General features: G+C 41.9%; 3 non-coding genes across 3 annotated transcripts; 1 reads left to right on the forward strand and 2 right to left on the reverse strand.

The window, feature by feature from the left end:
• The first annotated feature begins 4,664 nt into the window (after positions 1 to 4,664).
• Positions 4,665 to 4,746, forward strand: trnas-aga (transfer RNA serine (anticodon AGA)). The gene has a single exon. It is a non-coding gene; the product is annotated as a tRNA-Ser (tRNA).
• Positions 4,747 to 8,788: 4,042 nt separating this feature from the next.
• On the reverse strand, positions 8,789 to 8,870 carry trnas-uga (transfer RNA serine (anticodon UGA)). Its single transcript has one exon. It is a non-coding gene; the product is annotated as a tRNA-Ser (tRNA).
• A 1,299-nt stretch (positions 8,871 to 10,169) lies between these two features.
• On the reverse strand, positions 10,170 to 10,251 carry trnas-cga (transfer RNA serine (anticodon CGA)). The gene has a single exon. It is a non-coding gene; the product is annotated as a tRNA-Ser (tRNA).
• Between the last annotated feature and the right edge of the window lie 7,125 nt (positions 10,252 to 17,376).

Below are 17,376 nucleotides of genomic sequence, written 5' to 3' on the forward strand. Positions count from 1 at the left end.
TTGTTTGTATAGAACTGAATGTCCCTGACAATGTACTGTTAGTTTTAATTGAAGAACGGCATTTGTGTTCAAATATACCAGACAAGTTTACGTAACTGCTCATGCGACACTCAGTTATAATTAGTCAAGAAATAAAGTCGAACAACAGCTGCGGGTTTGATTCTGAACGTATAAGATTTCAGCGCCTTTTACTTCCATTGACAAATGATAGAGATTCGAAGAGAGATCCTTCAGACCAGCAAGCAAACCCACGGCTATTTCGGTTTTCTATCTAGGCAACGTTGGTGTCTGCAATACAATACATGAAAGCGTGATGCAATTTCTGTGGCTACATTTGTTGCACGTCATGCACAGTAAGAGTGTTTCTAACACCAAATAAAAAGTCAACAATTAGCGATGACGCCTTCTCCTCAGTTAACCCACTGAAACCCTTGCTGTTAACAGTTCTTTACTGCGTGCTTTACGAGCACCTACATATCGTGTCGGTTCTTTCAGCTTTATTCATTAGGTTTTCAAAGGCATAAGTAGAGCACCAGAGGTGCGAACGCAAAATGTGTGGTTATCTGAAGAATTGCTTTCCATGGCAGCGGGTCCAAGCGATTTAGCGTTTTTATAGTACCGGGAAAGGAGAAGCGGCACTTTGCCTTTGCCGCGCAGGCACAAGGCGACGTGCGGCAGACGCCGGAGTCGTCAAGTTCCGAACCTGCGCGGTGAGTCCCCAACGCACTTAACCACTCGGCCAAGACAAAAGCGAGCTCGCTGCCGCCGCATTCCTCCTATAATCTAACACGGACTGCGAGGTGGCAGCGGAAACCTTTTTAAAGTCGCTCTCCGTTAAAAAAAAATACCTTTCACAAGATTCGTGCCGGCAGTCAGACACGCCTCAGAGGGTTTAAGGCTGGCTTCACGTTCAAATGATAAAGTCCCCCAGTCCGGATGTCAAAATGCAACTTTGGCAGACAGAAAAAACATCAAAAAACCACAAATGGTTTATACAAGCTGCACCACACTGCACTTTCAAAAGCATTTACATTCGTGTTAGACGCAGGAATTGCCTTTGATTTGCGCGCTTACGAACGCCATGGAAAACGAAACAAAACTAAAGCCCTCAGCTCCTGCACTTGATTATAATGCCGTTACGTGTCGAAGCAGGAATTTATGTCATCCTACCACTGCAACACGGGGAATAGAGAGAAATGAGCACACGCTACGAATTGTCTCTAATCAGTCCCTACAGTTGTAAGGCGCCTGGAAGCGTGCACCCCCATCATTAATCTTTGCGCATCTGTGCAAGGTAAACTCTGGAGCAGTCTTTGAAACGGCTCAAAGGAAACAAGTGATTTAATTCAAGGGAAAGGCTTGGGTCAGTTTCAGACGGCCTCCAACAGGGAGATTCAAGCGCCCCACCTTCAGCCCAATCTGCGCTGCCAGAACGCCAACGGCTCCTCTGGTCTCCGGGGTGCGGTTGTGACCCCGTAACCTAAAGTGTTGGTGGCAGACAAATGGAGACTAACAGGTGACGTCCTAGGACATGACTACATTGTGACACTCGGTGGGGATGGTGACCATTGCTTGGAAAAGAGTGCGAGGCCCCTTTAGAAAAACATTTTGTTAACAGGCATTCTGCCTCAGCCTAAACACCTATAGCTTGCAAAGCGCATGCTATTAGACAGGCACCTCTGCAAGACCTTAAGAGTCTCTTAAACTAGTGATAGTAAGGTGTTCCCAATGGGCGATGTTCGGCTTTCAAATCATCTCTCCGTGGAAGCGCCGAGATGCAGCTGTTTAAGGCTTAGAAGCAGCTGACTGTTTCACTACCTAGCTGATTACTGTCAGTCAGGGAGCTCAGAGGTGAAAAGCCTGTCTGAGAGACAATTCGCCGTCGATCAGTTCAATATGTTCCGTACCAGCTTGGCGCACCTGAGATCATCTTGGTAGCCGTGTAGCTCAGATGAGTGAGAGCGTGTGTGTGTGTACCACCGTGATTGGATGCCGGTCCTTCTCAGGTCACAGTAAACCTTCTGCTGCCTAACTTTCCTAATTTTGGGGATCCCTTTGAAAAAGCAAAGGAAAAAAAAAACTGGCTCTTCATCAGCGTGATCGACCCGCCCCAGTGACCTAATGGATAAGGCACTGGCCTCCTAAGCCAGGGATTGTGGGTTTGAGTCCCATCTGGGGTGCTCCTGTCCCATTTTGAGCGTACAAATGTCCTTGTGATTTGCAAAGCTGCAACCCCACCTTACTCAGTGAGCGTCTCTGCTTTTCTCTCACATATAGTTGGGAGAAAAACTTTTGTAAACAGCCCTTCGGAATGATGTGGATTTCTGCATGAATGGCTCCTAACATGTGATCTTATCTTTATCTAAGTCATAATAATTAATAAAGAGAGTCTGATTTAACAAACAACACACGCCCAACATTTGACATTGCTGTTTCTTTATTGACCAAATGGTTTAAACAATCAAGGTCATTGATGGAAAAAGTACGTGAACCCTTATATTAAGGAGCTAGTGGAACCTCCTTTATGACAAAAACCTCAACCCCCACTTTCTGTAGCGGCTGGTCAGACCTGAGCAGCGGTTAGGAGGTATTTTGGCCTATTCCTCTATGAAAAACTGTTTCAGTTCATGTATATTTTTGGGATGTCTTGCACTGAACGGCCTGCTTCAGATCACGCCACAGCACTTCGATGGGATTGGGGTCAGGACTCTTACTTGGCCATCCCAAAATACGGAATTTCTTCTGTTTCAGCCACTCTGTTGTTGATGTACTCCTTTGTTTTTGTCATGCTGCATGACCCAGCGTCTTTCGAGTTTTAGATCACAGGCAGACACCCTGACATACTGCTGTAGAATTTCCAAATACATCTTGGAATTCATCGGTCCCTCAATGATTGCAAGCCGTACAGCATCCGCCATGCTTCCCAGGTGGGATGAGGTTTTGGAGTTGGTATGCAGAGTTTTGTTATCTCCAAACATAATGCTGTGCACATTTACCAACAAGTTCAACTTTTGTCACGTCTGTCCACAGAACATTGTTCCAGGAGTTGCTGTGGAACATCCATGTGGTCTTTAGCAAACTTGAGAGGGGCAGTGGTGTTTTTTTTGGGGGGGAGAGCAGTGGTTTCCTCCGTGGTGACCTCGCATAATCACCACTCCTGTTCAGATTTCTTCTTATGGTGGACTCATGAACACAGACGTAAGACAAAGTCAACCACCTGTTCGCTAGATCCCATACCCACTCAGCTAGTCAAAGATTCCCCTGAAGGACTGGCAGGACCTATAATTAGTATGATGAATACATCGCTTGCGTCAGGCGTTGTACCTGATCAATTTAAGGTAGCGGTTGTTAGACCGCTCCTTAAGAAGTCAAATTTGGATCCACATGTTCTTAAAAACTACAGGCCTGTCTCAAAGGTCCCATTTCAATCTTAAAGTCTTGAGAGAATAGTTGTTGCCCAACGTCAATCGTATCTGGATTCAAATAATATACTTGAGAAATTTCAGTCTGGTTTCTGAAACAGCATTAACAAGAGCCTTAAATGATATTCTCTTAGCTACTGATGCGCGGAATGTAACAGTGCTAGGTTGCAACAGTGTTAGGAATGCAAACGTTAGGTTGCGCTTCTTCATGCTGCATCGTCGGCATGAGTGGAGCTTTTTAAACGTCTGTACTTAGTGTGCCTCATAAGAAATCGTTTGTCCCCGTTCAAAAGAGATTGTGCGATGTCCTGCAGCGTTCGCAAAGCAAACCTTTGACAGTTTGAAAAGAGGAATTTATACTGCTTCCTGTGCGTGCAGTAGTTACAAAGTTGAACGTCTTTACACTATCTGCTGCAGTTTTCAGTGGGCGGGCTTTGTCAGATGGCTTGGAAAAACACACTGTTTCGGCTCGGGAAACATCATGAGCAGTGTCCTGCATGTTTTCTGTGTATAGCTGTCTTTTAACGCATACAGAATTCATTTGAAATCATTGATTTCTCCAATTAAGAAAGGTCCCTTAAAGGATGAGTCAAAGTAACGTCTAATCGGATTAGTTTCCTTAGAGCTGGTTTAGAGTTTGCTCAAGAGTTTACCTTTCACAGATGCGCAAAGAAGAATATTGGGGGTGCATGCTTTAAGGAGCCTTACAGCTGTAGGGAGCGATTCGAGACGATTCGTGGCGTGTGCTCATTCCCATATGCCGTACGCCTCGGGGTGCAGTGCTAGGATGACGTACAATACCGCTTGGGCACGTAACGGCGTTATATGCAAGTGCGGGACGTGAGGGTTTTCGTTTGTTCGTTTTGTTTTGCTCTGCTTTGCTTTGTTTTGCTTTCCATCGCGTTGGTAAGAGCGTAAATAAAAAGGCGATTCCTGCGTCTACCACTAATGTAAGAGCTATTTCAAATGCGGCGTGGTGCGGCTTTTCAAATGCTTGTGGGCATTTCTCTGTTGTTGATTCTTTTTTTGTGTGTAACAAAGTGGAATTTTCATGTCCGGACGGGGAGACTTTATCATTCCGACATGAAGCCACCCTTAAGTCCTCTGAGGCGTGTCTGTCTGCAAGGCTTGTATTTTGGAAATGTTTTTTTGAAACGGAGAACGACTTTGAAATAGGCTTCCGCCGGCGCCTCGCGATCCAGGTAAGATTGTAGCAACAACGCAGCGGCAGCAGGGCTTGCTGTAGTCGTGGCCGAGTGGTTAAGGCGATGGACTAGAAATCCATTGGGGTCTCCCCGCGCAGGTTCGAATCCTGCCGACTACGTTGTCCGCCTCCAGTCGGTGTGTTCCGGCGCAAGCAAAGAAGCGCGCCTCCTTGCTGTTCCTGGTGGTTTTAAAACACCGAATCGCTTGTACCCGCTGCCTTGGAAATAAGTTCTTCAGCGTCCGCGAATGACATTTTGCAGCTGGAAGCAGATGTCGACGCGTTTTGCACAGAGCACCAAAAAAGCGTCTTTTTTGAAGGCCCAGGCACTGAGCATTGGTGGTTCAGTGGTAGACTTCTTGCCTGCCACGTGGGAGGCTCGGGTTCGATTACCGGCCAATGCAGTGGCTTTTGCAGCGAGCAGCTCCATCACTTGCATCCCCTTGCAACTCGCAACTGCAAACCCACTGAAGCTAAGTAGGTGCGAGCCAGGTCAGTACCCGAATGAGGGTGAGCTACAGGGAAAAACAAAGCTTCCAGCTGGAAGCGGTGTTAATGGTGCCGGCGGGGGGGCACTCACCCTGAGGTCTGTGCGGGTCCCAATGCCCCAGTATAGTGACGGAGATGCTGTGTTGTAAAAGGGCGCTGTCTTTTGGATGAGATGTAAAACCGAGGTCACAGCGCTCTGTGGTCATTCAAAATGACCACCAAAACCTTTGACAAAAGCTCTTGGTAATTGATGGTCTTCAATAATGCTTCTCCTTTAGGTACATTTTAAATCAGCTGAAAAATGCTGTGAAATGGGGGGGCACTTCAGGCCAGTGTAGGATTTGGGTTACAAGAACCATGAAACTGCACGAGAAAGCCCGTACACTGAATTACACGGCTTTCTATTCAAAGGAGGGCAAAAGAAATTCCCTGAGATCGATTTTTTGCAGCACAGAGAGGATTGATGTTGTGAGGCCGGTTAGCTCAGCTGGTTAGAGCGTGGTGCTAATAACGCCAAGGTCACGGGTTTGAGCCCCGTACAGCCCAGGTCCTCTTCTCCTCTCTTACCAAAGCTGTTAGGTTCCTTTCCGTGGTGAGATGGGTTGTCATGCAACGCAGCCACATAGTGCCGACAGACAAGAGTGTTGCGGGAGAAGAGAAAAGTGTTTGAAGATTTAAGAGTGTCTTCTGTGGAGCCAAAATCAAGTGTCACAAATGCAAGTGGTTGGATTTCCAATGTTTAATATGGTAAAAATAAGCAGAAGTTATCTGCCGGTCCGGCACAGTCTGCCATGCTTTTGTCATATACTGTAAAGTGGTGTCGAACTGGGTGTCGAACTGGAGCCTCACCATTTGCATATGTGAGGCTCCAGTTATACATCGAGTGTCACATTAAATGACAAAAATGAAGAGAGTTAAAGCACCTGGAGAGGTTTTCTTACAACTTTTGAGCTGACACAGTTTTGGAAAATGTTTCCTTCACGCTGCACTGAACAACATAGGCAGCCAAGAGTCTCCAAAACAAAACAGAATTGACAGATAGGAGAAAATTCCCACTCGTCCTGAAGTTCCCAAAATTCAGCACTGAGCGTAAACAAAGTGTCTAAGTAGCGTGGGAATGCTAACCCTAACCCTAGCTGGAGTTTGAGCAATCCAGCGCTGAGCGTAAAAAGATGAGTCAAAGTAACGTCTAATTGGATTAGTTTCCTTAGAGCTGGTTCAGAGTTTGCTCAAGAGTTTACCCAGTGGGCATTGATTCGTCGAATACAGTATATTCACGGCGAAAATACGGCTATACGGGAATATACGTCGCCTCGACGTATAATCAACGTCGAATTGCAACCGTAAAATCGACGACATTAATAAACGCATATATAACGTTGAAAACACATCTAACACAGTGCCTGAGGCTTTTTACTGTATGTATCGTGTGTACGTATAGCCATATTTTCGCTGTGAATATACGTATATTCGACTAATCAATGCCCACAGCTTGGCATACAAGGGTTTTGCGGAGGGGGTCTTGCCACCTGCCTGAAAAAAAACAGTAAAATGTTTGAGGGCCTATAGAGTTTCTATTTTTATTTTCTTGAGAAAAGTTGATACCATTTCCTGGACACCCCGTCTCCCATCAGTGCGCGGTGCCCGGGGAAAAATCTGTAGGGGTGCTTCTGAAATTCTGAGGGGGGGTGATATTTCAGTTGAAACGGAGCTGTATGGTGCAGCTACCCAGATGAAATCTCGCAGCTATGCCATTGATTAGTGCTTCATGATAGAAAATAACGACTAGCAATCTGGTATTTGCGATGAAGTTCAGTTTCACATTTTTCGTCACTCTCACGGTTTGTATTGCCTGGAGCGAAAAGTACCATAAGCGTTCATTCTTGCAGCTACATGGACGTTCTGAATCGTTAAGAAAAAAATGTTGTAAAACCAACAGAAAGCACAGACTGCTATAACTAGTCCTAGTTATATAATGATTTTAAGTATAATGATAAACTACTGCAAGGAATCGGTCCACCTGAGCAAACAGGATCGTAATGTTGACACTCAATAACGACACTGATATGTGCAGTTCCTGGACGGATAGCCCTCCTGCCCATCAAACAGACTGAGTGACTGTTCGTGTCATTTAGTGTTGTCTGACCATTGACAAAGTACAACTATTTTTTTAGGGCGCAAATTAAGTTAGGTAAATCTTTTTGCCCAAAACTGAAGGGGCGACATTCCTCCCTCCCCCCGTGATGCCAGGCCTGTCCCCATCCTATTCCATAATGTCATTATACTGTATATAATACCATACAACAGTGACCGATCCTTACTAACTGCATGTGTTAAAATTGCACATCAGCTCATAGCAGGGGGCACATAGCCGCGATGTATTATCAATGTTAAATTTCAACCATTATATCGACAACATTAATAAACGCATACATTGAGAAAATATCGAACCCAGCATATTTTCCGGTTATATACCACAATGCATTGCTAGTATTCGTTGGTCACCATTTTGTACACGTTTTTCAAACGTAGAAGTATATCCGCAAATATCTCAGCAATCCTCTTTTGACGAGCAAGTATGAACAATAATAATACTATCTGAATACATACAGATCTTTCTTAATATTATTTTGATTAAAATAGTACGTGAATAAGCAAAAAATGGCACATAAAATAGTGTGAATGGGGAAGATGACACAAAATCGTTTTGCCGTTTCTCTATTCTTATTCTATGTTGTACTTTCAAACTTTGGGTACTCTTTAATTAGGACAGACTTTATTGCTCAACTGCTATGATGCAAGCCAAATTTGATACATTTATTTCAGTTTTGAGCTTAGTAAACCGTTCATTTTTTAGATTATACTAAAGAAGATATTAATCATCATTTATTTGGGAAGTAATATTATATAATTTTCTATACTATTTGCAATAGTATAAATGTGTTATACACTATCAGGGGCTGCTTTTTTGTGCACCTCATCTACAACAAGGGTTTTTTTCATTTATGTTTGTGGACCTTCACCATTTGAGGAAGTGAGTTAGATAAGAAAGTTACAGGTATGGTGAGCAATGACTGACAAAGGCACGTACTGCGTATTCCTTACAGAAGAGTAAGCAATTTGTTCTAAAAAACACCGGCTAAAGTCAAACATCGTTAGCAATCTTATTACTTAAATAGAATTAACATCAATAAACTGTAAGGTGCTGGTACATGCGAGTAGATTTGATCTTCTATTAAACAAAAATGCAATTACAGCTCTAAAAAGGTCAACCTACACTTCTGTAACAGATCTGTTCAGGTCATCGCTGTTCCTCTGACCTTGTGAGTCTTTGGAATTTTAAAAGTGTATTTTGCTTGCCTTTCATGTGGTCTGTGTACAAGTCACTGTGGCGTATGCGGTCCTACACAGCCTTGCTATAGACGTGACGAGCCTCCGCTATGTTGCAATGGAGAACAGGTTCAGTATGGAGCTGCCGAGAAAATTCAGCTGGAAAGCTCGTTGCAGAAAAGCATCGTTATCTGCGTCCAGCTGCAAAGCGTCACTCGTGGGTGCTGAAGAATCGATTTCCAAGGCAGTGGGTCTAGGCGATTTAGAGTGTTAAAGGTCCCAGCGAAAACAAAACAGCGCTGGTCCTTTTTCATGCACGCACGAGAGCAAATGCAAAGGACACCGTAGTCGGCAGGATTTGAACCTGCGCAGAAAGACCCAAACAGATTTCAAGTTTGTTGCCTTAACCACTCGGCCACGATTACAGTAAATACACCAGCTGTTGGCTTCTTGCTACAATCGAACAGGGAGTGCGAGGCGGCGGCAACTTTTTTCAAGTTCGCTCTCCGTTTAAGAAACCTTTTACGCCATACGTGTAAGCAGACACACACCTCAGAGTACTTAAGGGTGGCTTCAAGTTGGAATGATAAAGTCTCCCAGTTCGGACATGAAAATAGAACTTTCTTAGACAGAAAGAAATCAACAACGGAGACATGTGGACGACGATTTCAGTCACTGCACTTTGAATAGCATTTTTACTCGAGTTACAGGAGATGCACGAATGGCCCTTGACCTACGCTCTTACGAATGCCTTGGAACATTCAAAGAGAACAGCCCTCAAGTCCTGCGGTTTATTATAATGCTGTTGCGTGTCGAGGCAGTATTTGACTCCGTCCTACCGTTGAGACACGGGGCGTACTGTAAATGAACTGCACCTGACAGCTTTAGAAAAACACCTGGGCTCAGTACGGTGCTGAGAGCTCAGCGTTGCTGTTGTTCTAATTAGCACGCACTGCATCGGCTATGACCCGAACTTTTCAATTATTCCGATCAGTAAGTCAACACGTAGTCCACATGAAAGGTAGAATATTCTCTTGTCTGTCTCTTGTTTTTATAGAACTGAATGTCCCTGACAATGTACTGTTAGTTTTAATTGAAGAACGGCATCTGTGTTCAAATATACCAGACAAGTTTACGTAACTGCTCATGCAACACAGTTGTAATTAGTCAAGAAATAAAGTCGAACAACAGCTGCGAGTTTGATTCTGAACGTATGAGATTGCAGCGCCTTTTACTTCCATTGACAAATGATAGATATTCGAAGAGAGATCCTTCAGACCAGCAAGCAAACCCACGGCTATTTCGGTTTTCTATCTAGGCAACGTTGGTGTCTGCAATAGCATACATGAAAGCGTGATGCCATTTCTGTGGCTACATTTGTTGCACGTCATGCACAGTAAGAGTGTTTCTAACACCAAATACAAAGTCAACAATTAGCGATCACGCCTTCTCCTCAGTTAACCCACTGAAACCTTGCTGTTAACAGTTCTTTACTGCGTGCTTTACGAGCACCTACATATCGTGTCGGTTCTTTCAGCTTTATTCATTAGGTTTTCAAAGGCATAAGTAGAGCACCAGAGGTGCGAACGCAAAGTGTGTGGTTACCTGAAGAATTGATTTCCATGGCAGCGGGGACAAGCGATTTAGCGTTTTTATAGCACGAGGAAAGGAGAAGCGGCACTACGCCTTTTCAGCGCAGGCACAAAGCGACGTGCGGCAGACGCCGTAGTCGGTAGGATTCGAACCCGCGCGGGGAGTCCCCAATGGATTTCGAGTCCATCGCCTTAACCACTCGGCCACGACTACAGCGAGCTCGCCGCTGCCGCATTCCTCCTATAATCTAACACGGAGTGCGAGGTGGCTGCGGAAACTTTTTCAAAGTCGCTCTCCGTTAAAAAAAAAAATACCTTTCACAAAATACGTGCCGGCAGACAGACACGCCTCAGAGGGTTTAAGGTTGGCTTCACGTTCAAATGATAAAGTCTCCCCGTCCAGATGTCAAAATGCAACTTTGGCAGACAGAAAAAACATCAACAAACCACAAATGTGGACAAGGATTTTACAAGCAGCACCACACTGCACTTTCAAAAGCATTTACATTCCTGTTAGACGCAGGAATTGCCTTTGATTTGCGCGCTTACGAACGCCATGGAAAACGAAACAAAACTAAAGCCCTCAGCTCCTGCACTTGATTATAATGCCGTTACGTGTCGAAGCAGTAATTTACGTCATCCCACCACTGCAACACGGGGAATAGAGGGAAATGAGCACAAGGTGAGATATTTTTAATCTGTAAGGCTTCTGTAGTTTCTTTTTGAAATCATTGTTACAACATATTATGTAAAAGCATGTTGAAAAGAATCTACCTGCATTCCAGCGGCCCTGAGCAAGAGGCCGCTGTCCAGGAGGAAGAGATGCCAGAGGCTGCTCTAGAAACTGAAACAGAAGCGGATAAGGAAGGGGAAGATGTGAGCTCTGAAGAACTCTATCAGCAGTAAGACTTTTTATTTTTCAGATGTATCTATTTTTTACTAAAATTCTAATTTGTCTTATAGGTATAAAATGTTTAAACCGGTGTTTTATATCCTTACAGGCCCTGAGTAGTTAAAAAGTATCAGCAGGCCGGAAGAGAGTGGCCCAAGCTGGACTCTATAGAAAGCACTCCCTGGATGCTCCTCTCCTGATTGGATTCAAACAGTACCTTACCAAGGATCTGGGAGTGGCAAATTATTCTCAGGAGGTATTTATTTTTTAAAGGCATTAAAAATTAAGCAATGGTATCTTCATTGTAAATGTTTTTGTTTCTTAGCTTAAAATTCACCCATGTGAAATGATGTCAGCCATAAACGTCATGACTCTATATTTCCTACCTGAATCTATTCTACTTAAATTATTACATTATACACAATTTGAGTTCATTTTAAAAAGTAAAAGGTAATGAAAGGAATGCATTTTCATAAGAAAGATAAAACCGATATGCATGTGATAATCTTCCTTATATCATGTAGTGCGTCATTTGGACATTTTGTGGGCTTGAAATACAAAGAAAATCATGTTCTATGGTACAAGATAAATACCAAACTTAAGCTTTTATTTTAATTAGATTTGTTTATAAAGCATAAGCAATCATTTATTACATCGCTTCTTGAATTAAATCTTTTGACAAGAGGTAAGACTTCTATTTTACATTTAAACCCATGTTTAGCTGTGTTTTTTAGATTTAACTGAACCAATTTCTGTGTGTGATAATGTCCTTGAATTCTGACAACATCACACTAAATTACATGATATAAAACAGCTAATGTTTCTAGAGATAAAGTTTCTGGGATGCTTCTAATTACTTTTTATTACCAGGGACAGTTTAATTCACCTTGTACAGTACTGAAAGACCAAGATGCTTTTTTTAAAAGTTATTTAACATTTTATAGAACTTTGTCTACTATGGCAACATGATGAGCTTGGTGAAACTTGGAAAAATACTGCTTGGCCACTTATCTTAATATAAAGATAGGATAAAGGTTTATCTTTTGCACCTACCTGACCCCCAGGGAAGGCCAATGCTTTCTAAGTTGATGGTTCCCTACAGTAGACTGTACCTTATCTTCAAAGATAATGTATATTGACCCAAATCAGTTTTGGAATCCAATCTACTGACAAGATGGAGCACATCCTTTTTTCAGGATTTTAGCATCATACGTTTGGTATATTTAGTCCCTAATGCTGAAAGAAATGATCATAGAACATTTGGACACTTTGTGGGCTTGAAATACAAAGAAAATCATGTTCTATGGTACAAGATAAATACAAAACTTAAGCTTTTATTTTAATTAGATTTGATTATAAAGCATAAGCAATCATTTATTACATTAATATATGTGAAAATAACATTTTAGCATCATACGTTTAGTATATTTAGTCCCTAATGCTGAAAGAAATGATCATAGAACATGACATCTAACCTTACCTGTGGCGTCTTTAATCCCTATTGCTCAATGCACGGTGAAAGCATTGCATACATGTGTCTGACAATGAGGAATGGGCCCCTGAGACAGTCATTTGCATGTTTCACAAACGATCGTATATTACTAGAGATTCTGTTTGGGATTCAGATGTGCATTCGGACAGCAATCCCTTTCAAGAAATGATATGTTCTGGATGAGGTCAAAGGTGATGGAACACTGTATTTAGGATGTGCTTGCAGTGATTGTGTGTCTCCTGCTTCAACGCAGTGATATATAGATGTGCTCCTGTAATTTATTGGTACATGCCCAGGGCAGTAAGCAGTCTGAGGATTTATTTCCAGACGGCATAGAGCAGTGAAGCAGTGAAGTAGTGCAACACACTGGATCATTATATTATTAGAATCTATTCTACTTAAATTATTACATTATACACAATTTGAGTTCATTTTAAAAAGTAAAAGGTAATGAAAGGAATGCATTTTCATAAGAAAGATAATACCGATATGCATGTGATAATCTTCCTTATATCATGTAGTGCGTCATTTGGACACTTTGTTGGCTTGAAATACAAAGAAAATCATGTTCTATGGTACAAGATAAATACAAAACTTAAGCTTTTATTTTAATTAGGTTTGTTTATAAAGCATAAGCAATCATTTATTACATTAATATATGTGAAAATAACATTTTAGCATCATATTATTACATACAGGTCTCTAGCTTCAACACAGTGAGATATATATATGCTCAGTAATTTATTGGTACATGCCCAGGGCAATAATCAGAATGAGGATTTATTTTCAGACGGGCTACAGGTAGTGTTGTGAAATACTTCAACACACTGGATCGCAGATTTAGACCCCCTTCACTCTTACTCCTTAAAAACCAAAGAAATGAAGATATGTAGCAATCACATTGTAACAGGGGTGACAGTGACTTAATGCTTATACTAGTGGACTTCTGGTACCTTTAGGGTACGGTGTTCCCTGAAGGGCTCTCAAACCCCGCATTTCAGATGCCTAGCTGTATCGCTGATGTGTTGCACCTCAGAATCACTTTTAAACCTTACCTCTGCTATCTTTAATCCCTATTGCTCAACGCATGGTGAAAGTATTGCATAAATGTGTCTGAAAATGAGCAATGGGCACCTGAGAGTCATTTTCCTGTTCCACATGCAATTTCAACATTTTCCTTGGGAGACATCAAGCCAGCAAGCCACTGCTGTGGTTCAGTGGCCAGTATGGAGTTCAGTGGCCCTGTTGTACACAGAAAGCACATTGAGTTCCTTGGACATGAAAAGTTCCAGATAAAAGCCATTTCTCATCCTTTCTCTTGTTGTCGATGTTGCTATTGTATGTAAAGGTGGCAACTTGCTCAGCGAGCAGGCGGAGCACACACCGAATGCAGATGTGTCTGAGTGGTGTGTCCAAGTGGCTGCAAAAGGACAGCGCTCCCGGGGCGCCGTGGCTTAGTTGGTTAAAGCGCCTGTCTAGTAAACAGGAGATCCTGGGTCCGAATACCAGCGGTGCCTTTTTTTGTTCTGTCTTCTTATTATTCCGATCAGTAAGTCAACACGTAGTCCACATGAAAGGTAGAAATATTCTCTTGTCTGTCTCTTGTTTGTATAGAACTGAATGTCCCTGACAATGTACTGTTAGTTTTAATTGAAGAACGGCATTTGTGTTCAAATATACCAGACAAGTTTATGTAACTGCTCATGTGACACTCAGTTGTAATTAGTCAAGAAATAAAGTCGAACAACAGCTGCGGTTTTGATTCTGAACGTATGAGATTGCAGCGCCTTTTACTTCCATTGACAAATGATAGAGATTCGAAGAGAGATCCTTCAGACCAGCAAGCAAACCCACGGCTATTTCGGTTTTCTATCTAGGCAACGTTGGTGTCTGCAATAGCATACATGAAAGCGTGATGCAATTTCTGTGGCTACATTTGTTGCACGTCATGCACAGTAAGAGTGTTTCTAACACCAAATAAAAAGTAAACAATTAGCGATCATGCCTTCTCCTCAGTTAACCCACTGAAACCCTTGCTGTTAACAGTTCTTTACTGCGTGCTTTATGAGCACCTACATATTGTGTCGGTTCTTTCAGCTTTATTCATTAGGTTTTCAAAGGCATAAGTAGAGCACCAGAGGTGCGAACGCAAAGTGTGTGGTTATCTGAAGAACTGATTTCCATGGCAGCGGGGCCAAGCGATTTAGCGTTTTTATAGTACTAGGAGAGGAGAAGCGGCACTTCACCTTTACCGCGCAGGCACAAGGCAACGTGCGGCAGATGCCGGAGTCGGCAGGTTTCGAACCTGCGCGGGGAGTCCCCAACGGATTTCAACGCAGTGCGAGGTGGCTGCGGAAACTTTTTCAAAGTCGCTCTCCGTTAAAAAAAAATACCTTTCACAAGATACGTGCCGGCAGACAAACACGCCTCAGAGGGTTTAAGGCTGGCTTCACGTTCAAATGATAAAGTCTCCCCGTCCGGATGTCAAAATGCAACTTTGGCAGACAGAACAAACATCAACAAACCACAAATGTGGACAAGGATTTTACAAGCTGCACCACACTGCACTTTCAAAAGCATTTACGTTCGTGTTAGACGCAGGACTTGCCTTTGATTTGCGCGCTTACGAACGCCATGGAAAACGAAACAAAACTAAAGCCCTCAGCTCCTGCACGTGATTATAATGCCGTTACGTGTCGAAGCAGTAATTTACGTCATCCTACCACTGCAACACGGGGAATGGAGAGAAATGAGCACACGCTACGAATCGTCTCAATCACTCCCTAGAGTCGTAAGGCGCATTGAAGGGTGCACCCCCATCATTAATCGTTGCGCCTCTGTGAAAGGAAAGCTCTTGGGCAGTCTTTGAAACAGCTCGGATGAAACACTTGATTGCTTCCATGTGCATCTGGAGCCCACTTCTTATTTTCACTTCACGCCGCCCAAAGCATTTCTAAAACAGGAGATTCGCGTTTGGGAATGATATAATATAATATAATATACGTCTATTAAACGCATACCTTATACGTCTAAATGTGGTCTACAATTAGTCTAGAATGAAATTCTAATATACGTCTAAAGTTATACGTCAATTATACGTCTATGTTTAGACATTCATTATACATAAATGGTTGGAGTTCTATTATACAGATAAATTTAGAGGACTATTATACATATATGGTTGGAGTTCCGGATAACTTTAGAGGTCTATTATACGGATAACTTTAGAGGACTATTATACGTATATGGTTAGAGGTCTATTATACGTATAACTTTAGAGGTCTATTATACGTATAACTTTAGAGGTCTATTATATGTATATGGTTAGAGGTCTGTTATACGTATATGGTTAGAGGTCTATTATACATCAAAGATAGATTTTATAGGTGTAGAAACAAGTAAACCAAGCCAATGATTAGATTTAGAAATGTATTCTGAAAATACACATTCACACCTGAAACATATGTATTTCAAATTATACATTGTATACAATCAATCAACAATCAACATATGGGCAATAATCATAAAAAACACAACTAGTCTTAAACTTCAGCTACAAATTCTGGTAACATGGCAATATACAGTATAGTAATGACAAACACAAAACTAATTACATTAACACACTAACTCAAAACCACATTTTGATTCAAATATACACTTTAAAATGTACAACTTCTATATTTCCAAGAAAAAAAAATATTACAATGGAAGCTAAGATGATTTTTTTCCACTATTTGCAAACCCTGTCTAATTGTCCTAACAGTTAGAACCAAAAACCTATTATTTTCAGTGTCCAGATCTCCTGGCCCCCTGCCTTGCATATGCATTCTTCAAGTAACACATTGCATGCTCCTTTATTTCTTTTTCTGTTGATGTAGGGTGGGACTTCAGCACCGCAGCTAGGAGAAAATTATATAATATTACTTCCCAAATAAATGAGACCTTTAACACTCTAAATCGCCTAGACCCACTGCCTTGGAAATCGATTCTTCAGCACCCACGAGTGACGCTTTGCAGCTGGACGCAGATAACGATGCTTTTCTGCAACGAGCTTTCCAGCTGAATTTTCTCGGCAGCTCCATACTGAACCTGTTCTCCATTGCAACATAGCGGAGGCTCGTCACGTCTATAGCAAGGCTGTGTAGGACCGCATACGCCACAGTGACTTGTACACAGACCACATGAAAGGCAAGCAAAATACACTTTTAAAATTCCAAAGACTCACAAGGTCAGAGGAACAGCGATGACCTGAACAGATCTGTTACAGAAGTGTAGGTTGACCTTTTTAGAGCTGTAATTGCATTTTTGTTTAATAGAAGATCAAATCTACTCGCATGTACCAGCACCTTACAGTTTATTGATGTTAATTCTATTTAAGTAATAAGATTGCTAACGATGTTTGACTTTAGCCGGTGTTTTTTAGAACAAATTGCTTACTCTTCTGTAAGGAATACGCAGTACGTGCCTTTGTCAGTCATTGCTCACCATACCTGTAACTTTCTTATCTAACTCACTTCCTCAAATGGTGAAGGTCCACAAACATAAATGAAAAAAACCCTTGTTGTAGATGAGGTGCACAAAAAAGCAGCCCCTGATAGTGTATAACACATTTATACTATTGCAAATAGTATAGAAAATTATATAATATTACTTCCCAAATAAATGATGATTAATATCTTCTTTAGTATAATCTAAAAAATGAACGGTTTACTAAGCTCAAAACTGAAATAAATGTATAAAATTTGGCTTGCATCATAGCAGTTGAGCAATAAAGTCTGTCCTAATTAAAGAGTACCCAAAGTTTGAAAGTACAACATAGAATAAGAATAGAGAAACGGCAAAACGATTTTGTGTCATCTTCCCCATTCACACTATTTTATGTGCCATTTTTTGCTTATTCACGTACTATTTTAATCAAAATAATATTAAGAAAGATCTGTATGTATTCAGATAGT

The sequence above is a fragment of the Lepisosteus platostomus genome, unplaced genomic scaffold (assembly GCF_059453375.1).
Source record: "Lepisosteus platostomus isolate fLepPlt1 unplaced genomic scaffold, fLepPlt1.hap1 Scaffold_40_H1, whole genome shotgun sequence".
NCBI classification, from domain to species: Eukaryota; Metazoa; Chordata; class Actinopteri; order Semionotiformes; family Lepisosteidae; genus Lepisosteus; species Lepisosteus platostomus.